A 27,943-nucleotide genomic window follows, 5' to 3' on the forward strand; every position below is an offset into this window, starting at 1 on the left:
GAAAAATTGTATTCGTTCAATATATGAAAAAGACAATATGAACGAAAACAAATCAAATGCTGAAAATAATTTGTATACTCTATACATTCGTAAGCATAAAAATCTACTCCGGCGACACCACTGCAATAACGAGCCACTGGCAAAAAAATTGAACACGAAATTGTGTTTTCTTCATAAAATCCTAAAGCTAATGACATTAGCTTCAAAATGATATAAAATGTTATGATCGGTAACCACCATTTTTATATATGTTTACAATAGTACTAATCAGAGGTAACTGACCCATATAAAATGTTATCTACCTGACCCACCACTATAAGTTAGCCATCACCTGCAGATTACTACCTACTACCCATATTCATGATATTTATAGAATCTATAGAAGATCATGCATACAAAAAACTGATGTTAATATGACACACTAAAGTAAGTGTGGTAAAAAAAAAAGAAACAAGACGGATCTGTACGATGCTACAGGTGTCAAGGTTTCCACCACAGACAAATCATGTGCAACATGGACGTGCACTGCGTAAGATGCGCGGGAAAGCACGGGATGGCGGACTGCACTATCAGTAATGCATAAAAGCCAAAATGCCATAACTGCGAAGGAGAGCACACGGCCAACTACAGGGCGTGTTCAAAAAATTCTAAAAAGGCCAGAAAAAAATAGATAGCGACAACAATGGCATCAGTAGACAGCTACGCTCTAGCTGCAAAGAAAACACCAGCGCCAGCAGTGCAAAAAACGCAAGGAACGCCTGAGCTACTGAGAATGCATAGCAACACTGATCAGATCGCGCAATTGGCAAAATAAAATTCCGGACATCTTCGAGCTCCAAGATGTCCACACCAGACGGACTACTTAGCAGGAAGGCGACAAAAAAAACTACAAATGGCGATACTAGAATAATATCGGCATAAATACGGCCTGACATCACTAAGACGTGTTAGCTGTACTCCCAGATGGAAAAAGACATCATAGAAGATCTGAAAGTCCCCTACGTGGTACAGTATAAGAAGAAACCTGGAAAAGATCATAGAGGATTACCCATTCTATCAAGCGATAAGACCTGCAAGACCGACACACTACCCACCGCAATGAGAAAGCCTGAAGTCATAGGTCTCATTCAGCGGTAACGATCGGAAACATGTAGAGTATTCGCTGTCAAGACTTTTTTTGTTTTCTATGTTTTGTTAGTTTATGACAGATTCGAAAATATAAACGACGATCTAAAAAATTTGATTAGGAAAAAAATCGAATAGCTAGAAGAGCCCAAAGGACACAAAAACCCGACAGAAAACAGAAGAGTCTAGTTAATAAAACTGAAAAGATAAACGAATTAGACACGCAAAAACCCGTGAGAGAAGAAAGGAAATTAATGCCGCAATTACCCGTAAGCAATGGAATGGCGTACACGAAAAAAAAAAGGGAGAAACGCTTCAAAACACAATGGAACTTCAGTTTACGCTGAACGAATATCCTAACGAAGACATGGATTTCTCAGACAAAAAACATCAAAGAATACCTAGACGAGGAGAATCAAGAAATCAAGAAACAGAGCGCTGAAAATTATACCGAAAAATAGGGGTTACTTATCTTTTGAACATAATAAGCGGTGTATTGAGGACGAAACACCTCCTGTTGAGATAGAAACAAGCAGATATCATCATGCTGAAAAAACCCGAAAGAGATTCCACTTTTCCGCAAAACTGTATTCTGAACGAACAAACAAGAACTCTAATGCAATAATAGTAGAACATTTTGGCTTTAGGAGAAACTACAGTACCGAACAGCAATTCTTGAGACTAACTATTCAAGCTTTCAACCGAAAAGAATCCTCAGGAGTAATCTTCCTAGAAATAAGCTTTCCATCGAGTGTGGCATGAGGGCTTGCTTTACGAGATGAAAGATGCAGAATACGCTAAACCGCTCATAAATTTCTGATCACGTACATCAAAGACAGGAAGTTGCTGGTGAAGATGGTTGCAAAGTCGCAAGTCTGAGAGCAGCAGTGCCTTACTTGAATATACGAGATTTGTCCCAGAATATGTGAGCAGTTACCGACTGGACAATTGAGTTCGTAAACCAGGGTGCAATTTTTGATATCTATTTTCGTTTGTCGCATACTAGGAAAAATGACATCAACGAATTTGCATAAAGTAAGCGGCATGTAAATGGAATTACACCTCTCGAATTTTCGACGTCAAGGCTATCAAATCAAAATAGGGTAGAGAGAGAGATAGAGTAGTAGAGTAGTACTAGCAGTTCGGGTCCACTTGAATGAGCTCCCTTTAGGATAAAATTGAAAACGATTTTTACTGTTCATTGGAGGGAGGTTTTGAACGATATAGTCCAAGAAACGACTTTAGTTTCCGTACTGTCTCGACGTAATTCACTACAACTTAAAAGAGTCAAAAGACACCGATCCGATGACTGTTAAAGCTAGTGTGACGAATTAATACTTCACTCTTCATAATCTCTCACTTCATTACAGTGTAAGTAACGTTACGATATATCCAACGGTATCCATGCTTTTTCTCAGTCCATGTGAAATATTTCTTACAAACTTTAAGTTTTTACCAAGCCATCAAATTCCGAACCTACAGTGTTCGCGACATTTTCACGTTAGAACAGTTTACAGACACCTTTAATTCAGATGATTGAAAGTAATGGTGGAGTCCAAAAAAAGCAAGATTTCCGCGTCTTTCATAGGGCAAAAAACTAAATTATATAATTATAATAATCAACTCTCTCAGTCCAAAATGGACTATTTCTGGTCCAATATTTTTCACTGATACTTCCAAATCCGAAAGGTAACAAGTATACGGAATTAATTTCAATTAATTCAATTAATCTCAAATTTCAATAGATCAAATGATATCATTTTTTCAAAAGTGCAATTAAATGTATATGCAAAAAATCCTTCTCATTTTCCAATCCCTTAAAATTTTGGAACTGCTCTATAAATTGTATCAGCAAAGAAAAGACATTCGGATTGGTTGGATCCCATTATATTCTCATAAAAAAATTGACAGAGTAGATGATGGAATAGAAAAGTAGTACTCAACATTCAAAACACTCAATTTGTTGATAGCAAACAAAAGGAATACCATTTTTTTAGAATTGGTATTTTTTACAAGAAACGGGGCAAAGTAGTATCTTAAAAAGTGACATTGGATACATGTCAATAGAATTAAAACGTTTTTATTTCACAGAAAAAATATATTTTTCGGAGCAAAAAAACTCGGGTAGTGAAAAACATTAAATAGTGTACGTGGATCGAGTCCGGATCTGTTCTATTAGTGGTGGAGGTGATTTTAGAGTTCCACGTTCACTCGATTTAATTCTGTATTTAGTTTGAAAGCAGCCGTGAGAAGGGTTTGTGTTGATAATAAAACTAGGCGGGGTAACAGTTTGTGTCGACGTTTCATTGCCATTGAAATAATTGAAATTTTGTAAGTAAACATCATAAACTATTCCTAATAATAGATTCACTTATTTTACCATACATTACAAGTTGTTATTTATATTATTATTAATAATTTATTGCTAGAATTATACCGGCATTAAGTATTTAAGCAACCGGTTTAGAAAGATATATTTGTTTTCCAAAACCACATAAGGGTATTGAGTTAATCAATATATATTATGATGAATATTATATTCACGTTAAGAGTTTTTAAACACATTTTTTCCTATCAAATACGTGGAATGCAGGATCGGCATCACATTTTACACTTAAAATGAGCTAGTTTGATTTTGGTAGGATTGGGAGATGAAAATTTTTTTTGATTAAATTTGAATATACCAATTCCAAAACATGTAAAATAATGTTTATGAATAATAAATTAATAATCATAACTTATATCGCAATATTTAACTTAAGAAGCAGTTTTTAGAGATGTTCGTTAGGTTTCCTTTTTATAAGTTCAAGAATTTTTTATGACGCATTTGGTTGAGCTTGGATCGCCCTGATCCAGGATTCTTTTCCTCTTCAGGACTTGGGGGTACCGTGATTATATTTTGTATGATGTTTTGGCGCAAAAATAACTCACCCAAAACAAACGGTATCAAGCTAAATGATAGAGGAACGGTTACAGCTGCGGTAGACCCTCCAGCTATAACAGAGTACTATACAACAAAATTAACGATTCTCAAATATGGTGTAGAAGGTGATATTGTGGAAAATTGAAAAGAAAAGTATGAAAATGCAAACTTATCTAATGGTAGGTCAACACCACACAGACTTTTGTGCGTACAGATATCTGTACAGACTATGAAGTCGAAGTAAAAAATTTAACCCAATCATTTGGATATAATGTATGTACAGACTTTTCATTATTACTTGGAATATTTTCGAAAATCACTCATTTTTATTTATATGAATTTTAAATATTCAAATAAAACTTTACCAATAACTTGACTGATAGTGAACGATAATTTTATGAATTTCATGGATGTATGTAACACGAATTGTCAATATTTTCTATGTATATAGCATAAAAAAATCGTTTTGAACATCATTTAATGGCTACGTACTTGGACAGTAGGTCAATGTTTGTTGAGCATTAAACGCAATAAAATATTAGAATGTTGGAAAAAAATGGTTATCTTATATATAGAATTTACAATTTGATTATTAAATAATTATTTGGGTCTAATAATAAACACAGTTGCTGAAAGATACTCCAATTCCAATAATCTATGTGGATATGTATATTTCATTAAATCATAGAGATATGGATCTTTATTTGATGATAAAATTTTGGACAAAAATAAAAGAAAATACTTTTATTCAATTAATTTATTGATTTATCAAATAGTTATGTGGGTCTTAAAAATATTGCAATCGCAAAAATGGAATCAAAGAGTTGCGGATTTTCGTTCGAAAATACAATTTAATTTTCTTAGCTACGATAAATAGGCAGACTTACACGCAAACTTACATGCATATTCCGACTTTTGGATTGCATCGACATTTGTCTTTACTCTCTAGTTTGCACAGACAAAATTCTATAGAATTTTATGCAAGTCTGTATCATGTGGACCCACCATAAGAGATCAAGAAGCTAAGCTATAAGAGAATATCTTGAAAATTTAGAATATAGTAATTCACGAGATCGACACCAACGAATCAATAATACTCGAGCATGTCTTCTATTTTTTTATTGAATATTGTGCTTCTGAATATTGTGTTCCCCAATGCGATAAGCAGGTAATAACTATTCTGAAGCAACTCCTGTACAGGTTGATTCTGTCAAATATAATTTTTAATATAAATAAATATCTGAGCCTCAATCAGGTAAAGAAACAATTAGTATCTCTAAGTGACAAAGCCATCACAAAGATAGAGACCTAAGTCTAATTAATACCATTGTAATTCGAGGATTTGATACAGATGTAATCAAATTTTTATGGTACTTTAGCAGCAAATGTTGAACAATGCCCCTCGATCGTTTCTGCTGTATATTTTCTGTGTTCGTTCGTAGAAAACGTTTTATAAACATGACAGTTCTTTCATACGATATAGTCTAAACTCGTACGTCAGGTTCCAATTCTTATCTTAAATTATAGAATCGATAATAAATGTAGTTTCCTTTTTATTGGTTAAATTTTATCAAACTCAAGGTAATATCCTGATGATGATAAAAAGCAAACACATGGCTTTGGGTGTGTCATTAATACTTATTCCCGGACTTGTAATAATTGTGATGGAAATAATCGAATGATATGAAACAGTTTAGAACAGTTTCTAAGAAAAAAATTTCATCTACATGATAATAATAATACAGCAATTTTTAAAAAAAGGTGAGGGTTTTAATGGAACATAGTTTTCATTTTTCTTCAATAGTACACAGGCCTGCAGTAAAATTATACCAGCCCATACGCCATTCGTTTAGGGTGATAAATAAAATTCTAAGTATAATAAACAAAAACTTTTATTCCTACTCATAAAAAAAAAAACGTTTCAAAAAAGGCATGTTTTGTTCAGAAGACGTTCTGAACACGCATTCATCCAGATTTATGAACTTTGCTATTCCTATAGTCTGTGACTCACTTAATGTTTTTCCCGTGGTAATTATCATAAAAATGGTAATTATAAATACGCATGCGCTGGATTAAAAATCGAGGATACATTGGATGTATTCTGAACAAGTTTAGAATTTGAAGTTTGTCTTCGATGAACAAAGAATTCTTGATATCGAATGTGCTTTATTAGCACAGAACCTGTTTAGAAACTCTACCGCGAACAAAGTTGTTATTATTGGTGAATATTTTAATTGTTGTTTAAATTTGTGATAAAAATAGTGAGTGAATTACAAGGTATAATCTCATCTTCGCCTGAATATCACCTAATCACCCAGCACATCATAACGTCTTATTTTTTTACTGTTAGGATTCCTCCATTTTAATGAAGCAAAATGATTCAGTTAAGAAAACTTTGGTCAGTTTTTTTATCGACTCTATTATTTTTTAATGATATTTTAAGGTATACCTTCCCACCTCTCTTTGATAGCCACTTTTAGCTCCTGGAGTGTTTCTCTTTCTCTTAAGCTCGTCCCATAGATGTTTATCCATTCCTCATTCCACCTCGGGTGTTGAAAAACTGATGCTACCGTATATCGTCAGACGTTGTCCTGATGAACTTGAGACTTCTATAAAATCGGCATATGGTACTACATATTATTCTAATACCGCCTGGATGTATCGTTGGGTCCGATGAGATTTTCATTCTAAAGAAATTCCGCAAAAAACAGTCCACTAATCTATTCCAAAAACAATTCGTTTTCCAATACAAGGCTGTTCAAATCTATCTTAACCATAATTTTCTGCGTCCATAACTTCCAGTTAAAAAATAGTACGAGCCTCTGTTATTGAGTGCGTGACAATGAGCAAATTGAGGTTGCGCTTGGCGAGGGTCGTGGGTTAATTTTTTGCCATTAGCTTTTTTAGGATGTAATCGACTTTCTGTGAGTCTAGTTATTTAAAATTACATCTTTTACGTTAAGCCTAGTCCAAACACGGCCAGTAATTTAGCCAGGTAACGAGTAATTTAATCGAGAAGCCACTATCCACTAATCATTTTTTGTTCAGACTGGTGCAGTGTAAGCGTGGTATCAAAATTTCCTGGCAAAGATGTCGTACGGAATTAAATAAAGGTATAAATAAAAATTGTGTGTGTCAGCTCCGACGCACGACTGGAGTTTACTCCTTAAGTTCGATAGTCTAACTAGACGCAAAAAGAGTTTATTTGACTTAAAAAAGATTGATACCGTATAAAAGGGTAAATTTGTTAATTAATGAAAATTATATACATATATAAATATATATTTATTCAATTTATTCATTTCATATACATTTATTATAACTAATCGACGAAATATTTTACATGAAACTTTTTACAATAGTCAATAATCTCGATAATTCATATTGGGTTGATTATCTAATTTTATGTGTTGTTTTCAAATATATATTTATATGAACTACATCGATAATTATTAAAATATTTAATAAATACAAATATATATAATACATGAATTATAACGTACCTTGCAACCACGTGTTTGTTAGACGTTCCGGCAATATCATCTACACCTCTTTCTGCCATAGTTATTTGAAAATACTTTCAGTTCACTTTAGCGGAACACAATGATAAAAATTAAAACTTTAGAATAACAATATTAATTATTGATATTTATAATAAAAACAGCAATATAAGTATGTCGACACTGACAAATTAGAAAGTTGCGCACCAAAAACGTAACGAGGTCATTCATCGATAGATTTTACTCCTCACATTTTTCTCATACCGGGCCCCTTATATATGCAAATCGATTCTTAAGGAGTAAACTCCAAAAATATTGTGAATATTATTTTAAAAAATTTTGAAGAATAAATCTCTGAGAAATCAATGCTCTTGAGGGTCAGAACATGGATCCGTAGAAGAGAATCGTTGGGAGCTTCAAATTGAATTTTGAAAGAGCTACAAATAGAAGTTCCTTCAGAGTACTTTATTCATGATGTCGGAAATTTCGTTTATTTGTTTAATAAAACAAAATCTCTAATTCATACTAAGAGACTCACCTTCATGATGCAGTTCCTACAAAGAGATAGATGCAATGTTGTATCTTCATTTAAGTGCGACATTTATGTCGCTAAAGTTAACAGAATATGAGCAGAAAGAAGAAACGATAAGCAGAAAATTAACTGCTATATTTCGAAACCTTCTGCTGTCCAAGTTTTTGAGAAATTGGCTGTTCTCTACTTTTTGAATAAAGTTAGCAGAGCAACGCAAGTTAAATGTGCAAAATCAATATATAATTGAAGTAAACTCTAATTAAGTGCTCTGTTGTTCCATGAAGAAAAAAAATTTTTTGGAAAAAGTTGTGACTTTCCCGTCTGTTTTCGGATGGTAAAAAAGCTTCACAAAAAGACGTCGAAAAAAACGATTTTTCTTCAGTTTTATCAACAGAACACCATCATTGCCACAGTATTATACACTTGTATGGGTTCGTTAGCGCCTGAACAATCAAGTGCTTGACTAATTCTTATTGAATTCTGTATAATAGATGAAGTTTTTGAAGGAATCACGGAAAAAATCAATTTTTCCGAGTTTTATCAGCGGAACCGCGGAATTAGAGGCCTCGTGAGGCCCTGAATAATTAAGTGTTCGATTAATTCTAAGTAAATGTTGAATAATAGATGATTTTTGTGGAGAAAAAAATCATTCATTATCATTGGCGAAGAATTATAGACAAGTTTGGTCTCGTTACGGCCTGTATAATTAAATGCTCGACTTATTCTAATTAAAAGCTGCGGAACAAATGAATTTTTCGGAGACTTCAAGAAAGAAATGACTCTCTCTGTCTCACTACTCTGTTATTTATATCATTATTATAATTATAGACATCTGTGGTCTCGTGAGGGCCTGAACAATTAAGTCTTGACTAATTCTAATTGAATGCTGCAGAATAGATGATTTTTTTGTGAACGTTACGAAAAAAATGGCATTTTTTCAGTTTTTAAAACAGAACACTATAATTGGCGAGGAATTATAGACTCTTGTGGCCTCGTTAGGGTCTAAATAATTCAGTGCTCGATAAATGCTAATTAAATGCTGCGGAAAAAATTGATTTTTTCGCCGATGTCATGAAAAAAAATGACTTTTTTCCAGTTTTCTCAACAAGACACTATCATTACCGAGAAAATATAGACAAATATGGCCTTTCTATGTTCTAAATAATTAAGTTTTCGATCAATGCTAAACAAAAAGCCTTTTTGTGATGCTTTTTTACTCTCTGAAAACAGGCGTGATAGTCGCCAATTCCTTGGAAGAATAGGAAATTTTTTCATTAATCATCGAACATCGGAGACATTTTTATGAAAGCATTCTACTGTCGTAATAAGGCATTTAATTTTTTGCTCATTGTTTTTTATGTCTGCTCATATTGCTCTGCTAACTTTAGTGATATGCGATATTTTGGTATTTTGTATTACGAGTATAAAGTAATGCGCTTGACTTAACACGGACGTTCAAGCTTTATTTAGTGGCAGTTTAGTAATTAGCTGCACGTGGTAGGGGACTACTTAAATTCAAAAATAGAACTATCGACTGGACTAAGCTATTATACTAATATACTGATATTTATTATATACCAGCAAGCATTAAATTACTCATTATTCTACTAAACTACTAGCCGTGTCTGAACCAGGTTTTACGTAGCTATTGCAGCTGAACAAGTCAAGTAGTCATCTCCCTTAATTTATCCTTGAACCCAATCGTGTTTTATCTCCTTGTCTCCAATAGTCTAGTAAACTTGGGTCAAACGCCTAATTAATCATTAATTTTTCTAGCAGGTACCTGAATTTCTTCAACTATTAATTTTTACATTTGATAAGTAAAATACATTAAAACCTCGATAAGATAAATTCCATGTTAAATATTTTTTAATTTCCAAGGTTTTTACTTACAGGAGTTTATATTGGTTTAATTTTTACTCAAAGAGATTCGATTTACTCAGAATATCGGTATTTTATTTGTTTTAAACACATTTTCTAAATCAATTTTATTTTCAATGTTAAATAAAAAAAGGAAAATATAATCCTTCATTGCTGTATAAAAAATCGAAAAGTGCTTCCAATTTTCCTTTTTCCGCTAATTGATATAATCTTAAGAGAATTTTGTGACTGTACCTTTAAATCCTCGTTTATATCATCGATATTAATACCGCTGAGGCTACTCTAAAATCACATGTGACGACCCTCTAAAATAATACACGTTCATTTCCATTCTGAATGCATTTTAACACTTTCCATTACAATGCATCTGTATTGGATAACTACGTGTTCATTGCATTGGATGCTATTTTTCGCCAAGCTTTATCTACCATCCCCATTACATTAAGATTTTGATGGAAGGAACGATCCTTATTAAATATCATTTGTTTTCGGTAAAATGTTTCGAAGATTTAACGTTTCTTCTTGATTCGGTAGTTGTAGTTGTGTTTTTAGAAGAAATTCGCCCTCAATGGAGATTTGTCACCATATGTTGTGCAGTTATTTATGAGGAGCAGAATTTTTCGTTATGCGGCAACCATTTTTCTAAAGTTCTCCAATCATCCATGCTTTGTTATTGGTTTCATGGTTTGCTAATCATTAATGGCTTTAATTTGTTGTACCCACAGAATTGGCAAGGAGTAGAATCTTTTCGTTCTTCGCTGTAGTTCCCTCCATGAAATTTTCAATTTTAAATGTTACTGTTTTGTTGGAAAGACATCAATAAAATCTGCAATTGACTTTTGCATTTTTTGCAAACTGCTTTGTTTACGATTGCAACTTTGCAACAAATTTTTGTAAAGGTTTTACCATGTAATTCCTACAAGCTAGCTTCAACATTATGAATTTTCAGCAACTCCTCAGTTTTTTCCTTTAGTAAAGATCCTGATACTAATGTTTTGTGATTATAATCAGCTCTTCCTAGACATTAAAATAATGTTTCGGAGAAATGGATTTGAAACAATGAAGAGGTGATTGCCTTTAAAAGCAATATATACAGATAATGCATTGAAAAGTTAGAGTAGAGTATACTTTATCTATTCTTACTTAAAGGACTATAAAAAAGATTCAAAGATCTCCGACTGCAAAAAGATATAGATGGGCAAGTTTCAAAGAAGTGCTTATAAGATCCATTCCCACGATAAAATCAAATATATTTGGACTAAACTTGGTTTGATACACACGACGTTGTTAAATATGGTTGTGTTGATAATTCTGAAAATTGTGGCTTAAATACTCCTTGCTCAAGAGGAAAACGAGTAATTATTCTTCACGCTGATAGTAAAGATGGTTTTGTACCAAATGCATTACTTTCGTCCTCCAAAAACATTTCTCACTCCTGTGTGGATTCCCACGATTATATGTCCGCGGCATTATTTGAAAAAATGGTTAACTCCTACCACACATTCTGCCAAATGGACAACGCATCTTTTCACTCCCGAATATTGAGAACATAAATATCCTCCAAAAAGATTTCCAGGGTTTGAAAAGCAAAACTATGCAAATATAATCGCTATCCTACTTTAAGTGTAATAATTATTAAAAACATAAGTCAAGGTATATCGGATTAGGAAAGTGATTTGTTAAACACAAAGAAAATGAAAATATTTTATTTTACCACCCGAAACGCCAATAATAATTAATTTGGTGATACGTTAGTAAGTTTTTGTAATATACAGTTGAAATTTAAATGATAAATTGTATTGTAAAAAACGAATCACACATACGAAACTAATGCGTAATAAGTACCGTCTAGTGGGAATATAAGAAATGCCTTTTTGACTCTTTTGTTATTATCTCCAAGGGTATTTAATATACAGCTAATGTTCTAATTATGCCAGGTATTAGTTTAACAGGGGATTCTGTTCAGATGTATTATAAAATGTAAATGCAATACCTTTCATTTTTTTTTAAATTTTTTTCTGCCGTTCCATATCATCCCAACTCAATGGATCCTTTTTGGAAAAGTTTCTTTTATGTTTAACGTTCATATGCCTGACAACCAGTCTTCAAAGGAGAGTCCTACAATATGTAGTAAACAATGGTTTTGAAGCAGTTTAAATAACATTAATTTACCATGGAAATTACAATAGTTTCATTTAAAAAATATTTGATACTAAAAAATGAAATAGAATACCTATTCAAACACAACAAAAAATATGAAAATCAATGAAGCTTAAGAACAAAACATTACAACACTTCCCTGTCAAAAATAAATTTACACCTTCTTTCTATGGGGTTAGGCAAAACACATTGTATTTGAGTCTTATTTATTGAAACAATATCTTCAAAATCAGTATCAGAAATCATTATAATAGAAAAGAACGAACTCTGTAGCTATATTAGAACCTGAGATATAGATCTTTGAATGTAGAAAAATTGCAAAAATCCTACAAAAATCCATAACTCCACATTTAATGTCCGCGCCTAGCTCCTCTCTGTCTCGACCGATTTAAGTGTTCAAAAACTCAAAAGAAAGAGGGTGCTTCAGCGAGTGTTCTTAAACCAAAATGAACTCTGTAGTTATATTGGAACCTGAGATATAGATCTTTGAACGTAGAAAAATTGCCAAAAACCTACAAAAATCCATAAATCCACATTGAATGTCCGCGCCTAGCTCCTCTCCAACTCAACCGATTTAAGTGTTCAAAAACTCAAAAGAAAGAGGGTGCTTCAGCGAGTGTTCTTAAACCAAAATGAACTCTGTAGTTATATTGGAACCTGAGATATAGATCTTTGAATGTAGAAAAATTGCCAAAAACCTACAAAAATCCATAAATCCACATTGAATGTCCGCGCCTAGCTCCTCTCCAACTCAACCGATTCAAGTGTTCAAAAACTCAAAAGAAAGAGGGTGCTTCAGCGAGTGTTCTTAAACCAAAATGAACTCTGTAGTTATATTGGAACCTGAGATATAGATCTTTGAACGTAGAAAAATTGCCAAAAACCTACAAAAATCCATAAATCCACATTGAATGTCCGCGCCTAGCTCCTCTCCAACTCAACCGATTTAAGTGTTCAAAAACTCAAAAGAAAGAGGGTGCTTCAGCGAGTGTTCTTAAACCAAAATGAACTCTGTAGTTATATTGGAACCTGAGATATAGATCTTTGAATGTAGAAAAATTGCCAAAAACCTACAAAAATCCATAAATCCACATTGAATGTCCGCGCCTAGCTCCTCTCCAACTCAACCGATTTAAGTGTTCAAAAACTCAAAAGAAAGAGGGTGCTTCAGCGAGTGTTCTTAAACCAAAATGAACTCTGTAGTTATATTGGAACCTGAGATATAGATCTTTGAATGTAGAAAAATTGCCAAAAACCTACAAAAATCCATAAATCTACATTGAATGTCCGCGCCTAGCTCCTCTCCAACTCAACCGATTTAAGTGTTCAAAAACTCAAAAGAAAGAGGGTGCTTCAGCGAGTGTTCTTAAACCAAAATGAACTCTGTAGTTATATTGGAACCTGAGATATAGATCTTTGAATGTAGAAAAATTGCCAAAAACCTACAAAAATCCATAAATCCACATTGAATGTCCGCGCCTAGCTCCTCTCCAACTCAACCGATTTAAGTGTTCAAAACTCAAAAGAAAGAGGGTGCTTCAGCGAGTGTTCTTAAACTAAAATGAACTCTGTAGTTATATTATAACCTGAGATATAGATCTTTGAATGTAGAAAAATTGCCAAAAACCTACAAAAATCCATAACTCTACATTGAATGTCCGCGCCTAGCTCCTCTCCAACTCAACCGATTCAAGTGTTCAAAAACTCAAAAGAAAGAGGGTGCTTCAACGAGTGTTCTTAAACCAAAATGAACTCTGTAGTTATATTGGAACCTGAGATATAGATCTTTGAATGTAGAAAAATTGCCAAAAACCTACAAAAATCCATAAATCCACATTGAATGTCCGCGCCTAGCTCCTCTCGAACTCAACCGATTTAAGTGTTCAAAAACTCAAAAGAAAGAAGGTGTTTCAGCGAGTGGTCTTAAACCAAAACGAAGTCTCTATCTTGAATAGAACCTGAGATATTGAGGATAGTAATGTACAGGGGGAAATCGCATTTGAGTATAACTTGAGAATGGTAAAAATTAGATGAAATCCGATGGTTGATGGCTGATCTGTGCATCAATACCTTTCATTGAAAAAAAAATTAAGCAAAGCGGTTGGGTAGATAATACAATTATGGCATTGCTCTTCTCACAATCTACAATTTTAGCGACAAATTTCTTTATGGTTTCTTTTTTAGAATTTTGGTTATATTGGTACAATTGTGGCACAACAACAAACATCTCATTTTCTAAAGCTTTCAGTTTTATTATTGCTAAACTGTTAATGATTCTTATTAGGAAACTATTTTGTATTTAAGTATTCTTCTTCTTCACATTCAGACTTATCGTCACAATGGTCCTCCTAAAAAAATTCTTCTGATACGCTAACTTCTATCTCATTGTTTATATTATTGGATTGGGTTTTGGATCTGCGAAATATAATTTTTTTTTTCGTGCCAGGAAATTGTGATTTCTTGGCATTTGTTTGTTTCTTGTACATGCTTCTTTTAATGGTTCAAATGAAGAGACATCTAATAGCTGACATATGTTTTAGTTTCATTGAAATTTATTATGTTTTTTTGGAGACACACCTTTAAAACTTGTTTTGAAATTCTCAAAATACTCCACAATTTTTTTATTTTTACTTGTGCCCTTGAGCGTTATGTTTCCAGACAGTTCAGGATTTCTTTTCAAAAAAGCTAAATGCCAATCCTTTCCAGGCAGATTATTTTGAAACACGGGAATACAAACATCCTTTCGGTTCAAATCTTATTCAACGAATTCACATAGCACTTGCTGTGTGAACTGGCAGCAAATAAAGAATTTACAATACTTTTTTCCTCCAATATACTTAAGACAAGACTATAACGTAGTTTGGGGCACTCGAAACGTGTCTGCAGCTTGCTGGAACGACAGTTGACCTTCTATAACACCATCAAGAGCTCTTACCATTTTTCACTCGAATAATTGCTTGTGAACCTTTTTTCTTGTCATCGTTCCATGTATCTCCTAAAAATGATGTGAATAATTCAACATTTTTTGGAAACAGGTGGTGTTCTTGCCAAACTGTTTTAATGACATGAAAGTTTAGGTGACTTTGTGACATATGTAAGATGATAAATGTTTTACTTAATTATTATTATTATTTTTCAATATTTACTAATTAATTTCATGGATTGAAAATATAACACTCTATAGCGCTAAGAGGCAATCAAAAACAAGGCTTCCCTAAAAGGTGAGAAATTTAAAAATGTTGTACCTGCGATCTATATAACTCGACTATTCCATATATTCCGGTAATGTTTAATGAACGGCTGCGAGGTGAATTAAAAGTGACGAAGTGCTAATCCATAACTGCTTTATTTACTGGATGTAATACGTGGGGCAAGAATCGTTCATGCTTTGTACTTTTACCCAATATTTTACTTCTTGAGGGAAGAATACTAAACATTACTCTTGTAGGTGATGAATAATGACGAGTTTTTAAATAAAAATATGTTTTATGGTTAGGCTCGGGACTTGAATATACTGAACTCATAATTATCGTGCCATGAATATGAAACCAATTATCTTTTTAATTTCAGTCTAGGAAAAAATCTGTATTATGTTCAGCAAACCATGATTTTTGTGAAGAAGAAATCGAGGTCAAGCGAATTTGTAATTATTTTTTATGTTTTCGTTTATTACGTTGAAACTACACATTCCTTGGTGAAAACATCTCTTCCGTTAACCGACTTGACCCACAAATATAATTATATATATTATATTCTTTTTAGAATTGATAGTATCTACATTTCTTTAAGACCTTTAGATCTACAGGGTATTTAATTAATGATTATCAATATTTTAGATATCTGTATGGTGAAAATATGTTTCGTCAAAATAAACTCAACAGCAAAAAATCCGGACACTTAGATTTGGTCTTATAATTTTGTTAAATATTTTAAACTTTTTAATTTATTGTAGAATTGGCTAATTCATAGGTTATTTAAACAAAATCTTCCAAAAGTGAATAATTTTTATTGATTATTTACAAAAAAATACAAAATGAAGAAAAAATGATAAATTAACACGTTAGTCTTAGTTTTTTAATAGGTTTTCTAACAATATATGTAATTCTAATAGCGGGTATCACCCCCTTTGCTACGGCGAAGGCTCTAACCCTGTCAGGCATCGAAGAAATTAAATTTTAGACGTACTCCACCGACCATAGTATCCCATTCTTCTCGAAGAGTAATTTGAAGCTGATTTAAGTCAATAGGAGAAGGATGACGATATCTAACAGTCCTCCCTAAATTATCCTACAAAAGCTCTATGGAATTCATATCGGGAGATCGTACAGGCCAATCCAGAACTGTGATTCTCACTTTTTCCAAGTATTCGGTAACAATTCTGGCGGTATGTGGACGAGCTTTATCCTACATTAATATGAATTGATCACTAATAAATGGAGCAAATGCGATCACAGCCTCTAGGAGGACTTACTCGATGTACATTTCAAAAGGCCGTGATTCACAAATGGTACAATGAGCAAATCGTTTCCCTGGTCGTCTCCACACTCTGTCTCGATCGTCTGAGTCTCCGTCGCACTGTGTCTGTACTTCTTCTTCTCTGGACGAGGCATCGGCACGGGTTATGTCAACATTTGAAAGAACCATTATTCGGGACCAAAATAAGGGCTATTAATCACAGAAAAGGCTTGGTTAATAAATTGAAGATGTTTAAATGTGCGAAAAACTACATACAGATTAGAATAGGTCCGACAGGTAAATCTATTAATCCTGAAGGAATTAGTTTAATCGACTTAGACCCTACATTCTCTGTAGTAACTAGAATACCCAAACAAAACAAACACATTACTGAAAATTAGCTTTTAATGAGAAAAATATAAAGTGTCCGGTTTTTTATGCAGTTGTATAATGACTATTGCCAAATATTGGAGTGGATTGTGTTCTATATGCCCACCCCATATAATTTGTTACTCTTATCTTATTCAGTTTTTTGCTTTTATTTGGCGAATATTTTAGTGTAACTAGTTATTAGCAATAGTTTAACATTGACAAACTGCTTACAAGATAAGAATACAAATCAATTTTAAGGCCAATGTACTGGTATTTCTCGTTCGTTTCGCTTTTTGGTCTAGACATGATTAGAATATGTAATAATTACTGTGAAATATATAAGTTTAGGAAGCAAGTACTGGACGTACTAAAAAGATTAATCCGCGAAAATAGCAAGAGTCTCTGAGTCAGCCAAAAAGAAAAAAGAATAAGTCAAAATCACACACAAATTGAAATATTAAATCATACACCCTCGGGTAGGAAGGAGCACAAAAATAGTGGTATAATTATTTTAATCAATATTGTTGGTTCATGAAATCATAAAAAGGAATTTTGAAACCGATATCAACGTTCAGAGAAGTTACGAGATAACACATCAATAAGGTTAAACCAGATTAAAAAATACTTATAATATATATTTATGTAATACGAGGGTGGTTTGAAAGACTTTTCAATGAAAAAGTAACTTCACTGTTAACCCAAATATTTTTTGAACGTTAAATTTCACACAGTTGGCCCAACAAGTTTCCATTTTTTTCAAACCATCCAAAAAATAATCTTTCGAGAGCAAAATAATCGTTTTTCTCTGTTATAATCTCTTTATTTGTCTGAATTCACTTTCTACCATCATCGTTTTTTGATTTTACAAAACCCTTGAAAATGAACATACGTTCGTTGTTTCTTAAATTAGGCATTAAAACCTGTCAGCAAATCAGCTTTCTTAGCAGCACGCTCCTGGCATAAAGTCCATTATTTCCACTGTATTTTGGTTTCTGATATATAAAACTGTACTCAAGTTTCATCTGTCATGACATATCAACGGAAAAAAGTTTAAATTTGAACGAGCTTTTGACCAGTATCTCGCAGATAGGTTTTTCACGCGTAACCTTTCAAGCAAAATATTGCATACCCAAGTTGTTGAAATATTTACAAATGGAGACCGGAAAGTAACGTTGCTTTTCTACATTAAATTAAAACGAAAACATTGTTTTTAAGATTTTATTTTTAAGCAAAAACGTAATCACCTCCGTTTCAACAACATTTTACCATCTAGTGTGTAAATTTTCAATGCCTGAATAATAATAAAATGGAGATCCGAGGGTGCAATGGTGGTTTAGGCAGTAACTGCCATTCCAATTCATTAATTTTTTCCAAGGTTCGTCTTGAGGTATGATCTTCAATTGTCATGTAGAATAACGCTTTCCTGTTGACCATCACGGTAACTTTTCGATTGATTCATTCTATTCAATTCTTCATAATAAAAATCTACATTAACAGTTTATCCATACTTCTGCACTTCAAAATGAACCATACCGCGCACACTACACCAATACATATTTGGAATATAACCCAGCTTTGCTTCGTGATGATTCATTTGCAGGGAGTCACTGCTTTTTGCATATTTTATTATCATATAGAACATGTTTTTGATTAGGTGATCAAAAAATTTAATAAGCCTAACTTATGGAGGACCCAAATACCTGCTCTGTTTATTTTTCCAACCTACTGCAAATGTTCTTGGATGGTCAACCAAGGATGATTAAGGGTGTTTGAGAATTCATCAACACGCTGACATGGATTTGCTTCCACTTTTCTCCGTAGCATGTGGTTGTCTAATGTCTAATGAATCACTTTTGGTATTTAAGAAGTCGAATGCACTTGGATAAACATATCAAATATTTTTGGTTGCAACTGTTGTGTTATTACCCTTGCGAAATTCAAAAAGCATACAATACCAGATATGTTCTTCTAGTATATGGCTAGTCGTTTTACAGAAAACAAAAAAATTTCAAAAAGAGTATGACCAACATCTACGTGGTTTTGGGAAGAGAAAGGCGTTCTTGTGACTGTGAGATCCTGACGCGTGCTCTAATCTGAGGTGGATAATACGCAATCGTATAGTGCTAATGTTACAAGAAGACTTATCCACTTCAAAAATTCTAGTGGGAAATCTTTGATAACGCTTTAAGATTAAATTATTTAGAAATGAATTACAAATTACAATAAACTTAAAATGTCTTTGACACTACTCCGAAGTACACAATAAGCTGACTAATGACAATCAAACATCGACATGCGCAGAAAGGATATTACTCTTCATTAGCTACCTCACATATTGTAAGTACATGGGCACGTATTATATTAACGGTTTATGGAGTAAGCACATTAAATAACGATCTCGATAAGTCAGCAGTATCAATACGGCCACTTCTAAAAGAAGAGAAACTCAGTTTGTGCAATTTTTTTTCCATACAGAAAACAATGTTTAATTAATATTCGAAATTATGTTCTCTATATTCATCCCGCCACGAAAATGTTGATGATGACGTCAGAAACAAGACGATAATTAACAATTTAGTCACCTCTACAAACCCTCGTATTATCAGGGGTAGCGAATCTTACTGGAAGGCATATTGATTACCGTTAACCGAGACTAAACTGTTCGTGACTTGACTGCGAACTATCTAAATTTGTATCGAGAATTATTGCACTAAAACTAAGTTGGAATTTCTGGAACCGTTGGCGATATTCATATTGAATATACTGTTTACACCACAACTACACCAACATTAACAATTACATTGTCTGACGCGCGTTTCGATAACCAAGTTATCGTCTTCAGAGACTGAAGATGAACTGTTTACCTTCAGTATCTTCATCTTTTACCTCAATATACACATTTTCTTATTCTCCATGAGATGACACTGAGCTTCCGCCCAGATCCAACCAGATTAACTCAATGGAATTGAGTTCACAATGGTAGGGCAGTAATAGTAAAATGGGTTTATTTTGCTTTTTGGCCGGTTCATCAATAATGTTTGACTTATACTTATTTCCATGCTTATCGACAGTTCTGCCTTAACCATCGTTTCATCAAAATCGATATTTTTAGAAGAAAACCATTCTTGAATACCTGATTAAGTTGCCATTGTTGGAATTTTCTCAAGTTTCCTCGTGTTATATGAAGCATTGTCTAATACGACAACACAATTCTTTTCAAGCTGCGGTAGAGTTTTCGAAAAATAATTTTCGAAACCGTCCATTTCCTCGTGACAGTCTCCGGTTTTTCTCGATTCAAACACCCATAAAGCATCTGGCAGAAAACCATCTTCACTACCGATGTGACAAATTATTAGTCTCTGTCCTTTCCCCAAACATTAAATTTTCCCTATAAAACAGGCACGAATACAACCAAACATATAATATGCTATTAATTGAACTCTCTTGAATTGTAATGAATATGGAAATTATCAAGTCAACCCAATGAGTAAAAAAATCTCTTTAGAAACAAGCTTTTATTTGAATGATATTTTAGAGGACTCACAATATGGCTTTAAAAATGAAATAAGTTAAAATAACTTGATATTTAGAATTAGACAATTAAGTGAGAAATTATAAATAAAGGTAAGGAAATTAATTTATGTTTTATAGTTTTGGAGATAGCATTTGATCAAATAGGAAGAGATCTACTATAAGTAGATGTCAATCAAAATGAACTACTTAGATTTGATTACATACATACATACACAGACAGGTGACACTAAATAAAATAGTTTTTTGAAATATTACCTACCTGATGGGTTTTTTGATCCAGTGGAAAATCTATCCAAGAGTGCTTGTCCTGAGGATTGTATGGAAGAGTCCACCCAAACCTTATCCTTTGCATGTCCAGCGTTTACCCATGTTTCATATAAACTGTTCCTTCCTCGTTTTTTTTATTGAAGTCCCATTTCTTTCAATAAATTATAGAATGTTGATATTTTAAAATCCGGCAAGTCTTTATCTTCGTTAACTATTCTCAATTTTATCCACAGGTAACTCATATTGAAAGAAAAAATTGTACATAATTCTTCTGATGGCGTTCTTGTCGAAATGATCAATTGAATTGTTAATTATTTTTCTTGATGGATACTTTTTTGGGCCGGCCACTGAATGATTAGCTTTGTACCATTCGGTAGACAATTAAAGAAGACATTCCCGAAATATTTGCCGCTTTAAAAATAACGTCATCAGCAGTATTGTCATCATTTTTTTGCATTCCATTCTTATAAATATTCACAATTATTTGTTTTTCGCAGCGTTAAAATGAATATTTTTAGCTCTTGGCGGAGTATAGCTAATGTCAACAACTTCATCAGCTGTATCCGTGTCATAAATGCCAATGTTTAAGAAAATTACGCAGCAGACAAAATTGAACAATCTCATTGCAGTACGATAATTCCATGCCAAATACCGTCCCTGTGCTACACCTGATCTAGCGGCTTTTGCAGCAATGCGGTATAGCCCCCCCCCCCCACCAAGCGGTCTTTTATTTGTGGTATATTATGGTGCCTCTGATATAGAACAATAACGATGCCGCACACCGTTTCGTCCGGGACGTTCACGTGATGATCATGCCCTGATAATTATTTTGGTCCATTATTTTTCTTCGATAAATAGACTTTAATCACAAACATCCTTGTCTCCTGGATCACTTGGCTTGATCTACTAAACTTGCACTTATCGACCTTGACCATCTTATGGACTTCTGTTCGACTTTCAAATTTTCTACATACGAGTATTTTCTCACGATGATTGTACTATCACTAATACTGGGTTCACTGTACACTGCACTCATTTTGTGATAAATGTGAGTAACACTGCTACCTTCAACTTCGTAGCACTGGGACTGTACTATCGGCAACTGTAGTGAAGGAACGGCGTGATCATAAAACGTGTAGAGCCGTTTCCTGCCACTAAGCAATTTATTTTTACGAACAAACGAAAAAAAAAACAGACCCAGAAGATAATATTTCTAATTCCTTTTTATTTGACTTTTGATTTGATTCTTTATCATTTTTCATTAATATTTCTGCTCATTTGAAAATAATTTTAGATAAAACCCTGGCAAGTGCAAAATAAACATGAAATTCTGCCTCAAGACTTAACGAAACGTCGAGATAAGAGGACAAACAAGATATATGTGATCATATCGAAATGTTTATCGTGTGCTCGATATCATGGAAAAACTCATGTATCATCAATCACAATTGATGTGAGAGAAAGTGTATATTAATTGCAAAATATATTTAGTATCAATTATATTGAATAAAACACTAAAAAGTAGATAAAATGTCACTATACAAATTTATACAAATGATAATGAATTTAATAAAATACTAGCAACCTACCCCAGCTTCGAAAGTTAATTGTTTATGACATTTTTCACCACTTTGTATTTATCCAAATTAATTTCTTAATTTATAGATGGTTCATACAATGCTGGCAATTTATAGAATCTTGTTAAGTAATTTTCGAAAGTTGATTACTATTTTCTTTTTAACTGTAATTTTACATAATTGTGATATATTCGACAAATTTTATGTGCTTTTCCGGTCCAGGTGCTTGCATGAACCTTTGTTCCCCCGTTGTAAGTAACCCGGATGACTTCTAGTCAACTAAACTTGCAATTGCGCCCTTGATCACTTTTGCCATGATCATCAGTTCGACCTTCGGTAAATTTTCTATAAAATTGTCCCTCGGTGCTGCCAGTCATTCATACATTGGTCACCGTACACCACATTCATCTTGCTATCAATGTTAGTAGTACTACATCCCTGAGCTTCTAAAACACATTTCTTATCCCACAATTAGCGGAAGTATTGATGGTAGAAACCTAGTTATTCGCCCATAGCTTAGTTGAAGAATGGGGATAGGGGTCAGTAATAGCAGCTTGGCCAATCAATCGGTTTGAAGCATTCTATTTCTAAAGCAAGTTTGTTCGTTTAAGCATATTAATTATGGCTGGAATATTACTATTAAGAGTAGAGGTTGAACATTTTTATAGTTAAAAATTAGAAAGTTGACAAAGACAGAATTGACTATATCAAATAGTATCTACAACTAGACTTAATTTATAATACTCTTAGTGAAATTGATATTTTCCATTGTTTTCTGCATTTATAATTTTAAAATCTGAAATCTATTTATTTCCAAGATAAACATGTCGAGAACAAAAGCATATGATCGGTCGATATGGAACAATTGAACACTTTATAATAATATATGACATTTTAAAATTTGGTAATTTCTCAGTTTTTTTTTGCGAGTGAAAATTTTGCAGAAATGTTTGCCAAAGCTTGTCTTTGATTAGACAAAGACAATTTTAACAACTAAATATTTCCAAAAATATTGATTTTAGATATAAAAAGTTTCAAACACCAACTTTAGCTAAAAAAAACTTTACAAAAAAAGTAATACATATTCATTTTGTACGTGGCCGTTATGACTCAAAATATCTAGGCATGAAGTAAATTGACTAACTTAACCTAATCTCCAAGTGTGTCACCGAGCGTTAGCGTTCCATCCGTAACTATCGTGCGATGCGAGAGTGCCTCTAACCTCTAACCGACATGCACCGCGAGAGCGCTGCTCTCCATGAAGAAAACTCAATTTGATACCTGCTGAGGTATTATGAAAAACAGACTGGTTACGAAAAAGGGTTTTAGTATAAAAATTATCTACATTCGAATGTTCTCCTTCAATATACTCTCCTCGCCACACACCTTTCCATACGTTTTTTCCATTGATTTTCTTTGGTGAGTGCCTTTAGGAGCTCCGCCGTTTTTTGCTTTACCGCTTCCATCGACTCAAATCGGGTCCCTTTCAAAGCAGGTTTTATCTTCGGAAACACGATGCCAATTCTGGTGAGTACGGCGGATGTTCGAGCACTGGAGTGTGCTTACTAGCCAAATACTGCTTCACAGATATCGCGCGGCTGCGTTGTCCTGGTGTAAAATCGAGCCGTTTTTTACAAACTCGTTCTCGCAGTGTTGCCAAAACTCACAAATAGTTAGTCTGGTTGACAGTCTCACCCCCTGGAACCCATTCAATCATCACCATACAGATTACATTATCGATTGTGATATGTTACTTCATAGATTAAAATGGAAGAAAAATCAAAAGTTTATGGATATTTTTCAACAGTATAACAGACATAAAAGTGATACTTCAATCGATTATTTGTTTGAGGAATATATGTCTTTGAATTCAATTAAAGAGAAATTTTTAGAAAACAGCAAAAATAAAAATAGATTTATATATCTTTTCTATGAAAAATTGGCTGAAAATAATATTGAATGGAGTCAAGTAGAAAGTGATGCAGATGTTTAATTGTACAATCAGCTCTTGATAGTTCCTCCAAGATGTGGTCGTTATAGCAGAAGTGATTGATGTTTTGGTGATATTAATGGCGTTAGCACCTGATGATAAAGAAATGTTTTTCTTAAAATCATTTAAAAATAATGAGTTGCAACGAGTTTATGCAACAAAAACCATGTTAAAAAAATATGCAAATATTACCAAAATCATCTCTTTTTCATTCATGCATACTGTATGTAATACTACATCTGCTTTTTATAATAATGGAGGAAAGGATTTTATGAAAATTTTCAATAAGAACAGAAATTACGTGCAGCAGTTGAAACTTTTATGATTCAAGACCAAAATGAAGAAATACTTTTTAATGGAGGTATTTATTGTATTCTCACTATGTATAGTGCTAAAACTGCGCCAAAAACTTAATGAACTGCGATAGCTGCAGGTTCAACAATGGAAAAATAATACTTTGATATTTCGCTAAAATTGGGGTTAGCAATCAGATAAATACTTAAAACCAATCAAAATGATGCATCAATGAACATCTTGAAAATTACACTTTGCTCTCGTAAAAGAGGGTGCAGCATGTGGCTGCTGAAAAAGTGGTTAGTATTGTTCAAATTGTATGTAGTGGAAGTGACTGTGATCTGTGACCCACATGAACTGCGATACAAGTGTTTTATAGCATTAGCGTCAAAAGACAAGAGCGTACAACTCAGTTCATAACTTCCAACACGGGAAGCAGCAAAACTACATATCAAAAGAGTGTACCTGCAAGTTCAACAATGTAAAAATAATACTTTGATATTTTCCTAAAATTGGGGTTAGAAATCAGATAAATACTTGAAACCAATCAAAATAATGCAACCTACAGCATCAATGAACGTCTTGAAAATTACATTTTGCTCTCGTAAAACAGGGTGTGGTGCAGCATGTGGCTGCAGAAAAAGTGGTTAGTATTGCTCACATTGTATGCATTGTATGTAGTGTAAGTGACTGTGATCCACCACTTGAAGGAGTTGAAGTTGCAAATACATAAAATATTGTTGAAAATCAAATTTATGCACAAAACTGGGAGAAGCTCTAAAGGTACAATAAAAAACAATTAACTGTTTGTATCTACAAAAACAACGAAATTAAGATTCCAATCCTGTAAAATGATACATAGACTGCAGGTGACGGTTATGCACTTCAACGGAATGACCAATAAGTGATTTTGTCCATATGGGGATCACAAACTTAGGTTACATATTTATTTCTTGTCTATCTTGAAATTGAATATACTTTTATTTATCGTTGATTTTTTTCATCGGTATTTGAGGTCACTCAAGTTGTTATTTTCAACCTTAAACCAACCTCTAGACAGGTTTATGTTGAGGAATAAATTCTCTCATAGATGAGAGTATGCTTTTCCGGGTTAATTCAAAAACAAATTTATTCGAATATTGATGCAGTTAAGCAATATTATTCTTCCATTCTACATGATTTTGAAGCAATTTTCATTATAGCTATTAACATAATCGCCGTACAGAATATAATTATAAAAATAGAATGTAGCTCGACATTATTGACCTCAAAGATAATAAATGTGTTTTTTTGTATGTTAATGTTGTTTCACGGTCATGTTAACCCCTTAGTATGTGAGGAGCGACGTGTGGTTTTGTAAAAAGTTTTTAGTGCCTAACATTTATTGCACACACCTACTTTGATTAGAAAAATAGTGGTAAAGGCATTAATTCGGAGGATATGTGGGTAAAGTTAGCCCAACCTTCTTCGAAATTCCAAGAAATGAAAGTGTTGCAGAATTGTACTGCGAAACAAATTTTTTTTACAATACTGGAATTTCTATGAGCTGATAAAAAATTTAAAAAAAAATAGCTCAGCCATTTTAGATTTTCTAGAGATCACAGAAATTTTTAATAGCAAAAGTAAAGGTTATGCTTGCATCCTAGGCCACTGTGCAGTCGGTACGAAAAATTATTTCATGGAAATTAGTGATTAAACTTCGATAAATGTGGATTTCATAGATTGTGCTGAGTGGTACTAATATTCATTTATTGTTTCATTGTTTATTACCGTTTAACGCTGACAAAATGAACTTCTCTTCATAATGTTTCCCGTAGAATTGATTGGTTTTGCGAAACAACAACTTCTAGCATGATTTTTTTGAATAATTTTTTATAAACAATCACAAATGACAAAAGAAAAAGCCGTGAGCAGCAGAGCTCCATCACGAATTCGAAGAATTTAACTAATACACAAACAAATGTTTCCATAAAATGAATTTCTTGGAAATGATATCAATTCTCAATCTTATTTCTTTATATGGAACATTTGCTATTCCTCAATAACTTTTCATTTCACAAGTTAACTCTCTCTCTCGAATGAAAATTCATAATTTCAATAGACCCGGTAGTCTCGAACCCTCTTGTTCAATTCCAATTGACAACAAAGAAAAAATTGTCATAATGACAAGAAAGTAAAAAAATCACCCTAGCAACGATCATACTCCGTATTATTCATTAAATAGGAGGCGGTCCAGTTCAACAATTACAACGATCAAAATGATTTCGGGCGTTTTGTGCTAGAAGAACTGAAGAAGGAAACTTTGAACTTGAGAAAGACAATTCTTCAACATCACCCCTACTTGCATGCGAAGTTCGAACCCTCTAGTTAAACTTTTTCTGGCCAAAAAATAAGAAAATATAACAAAAATGACCATAAAATGGAGAGGGGTGGAGATGGAAAGTTTCGACATTAGACAGGAAATCATCTCGCAACTAATTGAACCTACATGTGAAATTTCATTTTTCAGTCGCTTTTCGTTTGACCTGCAGAGGTGAGCAGAGATCAAAAACCACTTTTTTTGCACGGCGACCCCTCAAAATATTCATATGTTTTCAACCAAACTCTAATAATATTAATCCGCCGCCAAAAAAGCCATGTATGCTAATTTTGAACTAAATATATATAAAACTATATATATATATATAAAAATAAAGGGGATGCTGCTAGGGGTGAGGGGGTGGCTTTTCCAGTAAGTTTAAATAAGCCATAATGCTTGCCCCTTCCAACATAAATTGACGTGTTTTTGGATTTTTTCTAAATACCAGTATTACAAAAGTTATTAAAGGTGGATACTTTTATCTGAAAAGCACTGTATATATACATATATATATATATATATAAATTACGAAAAACCATCATAATTGTGTTCAGGAGGTCTCAAAACATGGGAAAAATGATGTGCCCACCATTTTTCTCCTAGTCATGCCTACCGTAATAGTCTAATTTTTCCTTGAAAAATTCGACTAAAAACATGGGTATTTTTTTCATTTGCCTATGAATGACGTAGTTATCATTATAATTATCATAATCATGATAAGTATAATTCTGGAAAAAATATATGTTACGGTATAAGATATACAATACAGGTTAACAAGTTTTTAAAGTTCCAGTGTCCTAGGATGCTAGCACAACTCGCCATAACATTTACTTTTATGATGAAAAATTCCTTTGTCTAGTACGAAGATGGTGAACTTTGTTGCCCCTATGATATCCACAATTATCGAAATTTAATCATTAATTCAGATTTCATACCGACTGCACGGTGGCCTAAGATGCTACCACACTCAGCAC

General features: G+C 33.2%; 1 protein-coding gene across 1 annotated transcript in view; it reads left to right on the forward strand.

Annotated features, from left to right (window-relative positions):
• Window positions 1-3,216: 3,216 nt before the first annotated feature.
• Window positions 3,217-27,943, forward strand: part of LOC130897287 (acyl-CoA-binding protein-like) — a 35,112-nt gene continuing 10,385 nt past the window's right edge. The window contains exon 1 of the mRNA XM_057806060.1: window positions 3,217-3,456. The gene's annotated coding sequence lies outside the window, so the exon portion shown is untranslated. The remainder of the gene's footprint in view (window positions 3,457-27,943) is intronic.

Source organism: Diorhabda carinulata, chromosome 8, assembly GCF_026250575.1.
Source record: "Diorhabda carinulata isolate Delta chromosome 8, icDioCari1.1, whole genome shotgun sequence".
Lineage (NCBI taxonomy): Eukaryota > Metazoa > Arthropoda > Insecta > Coleoptera > Chrysomelidae > Diorhabda > Diorhabda carinulata.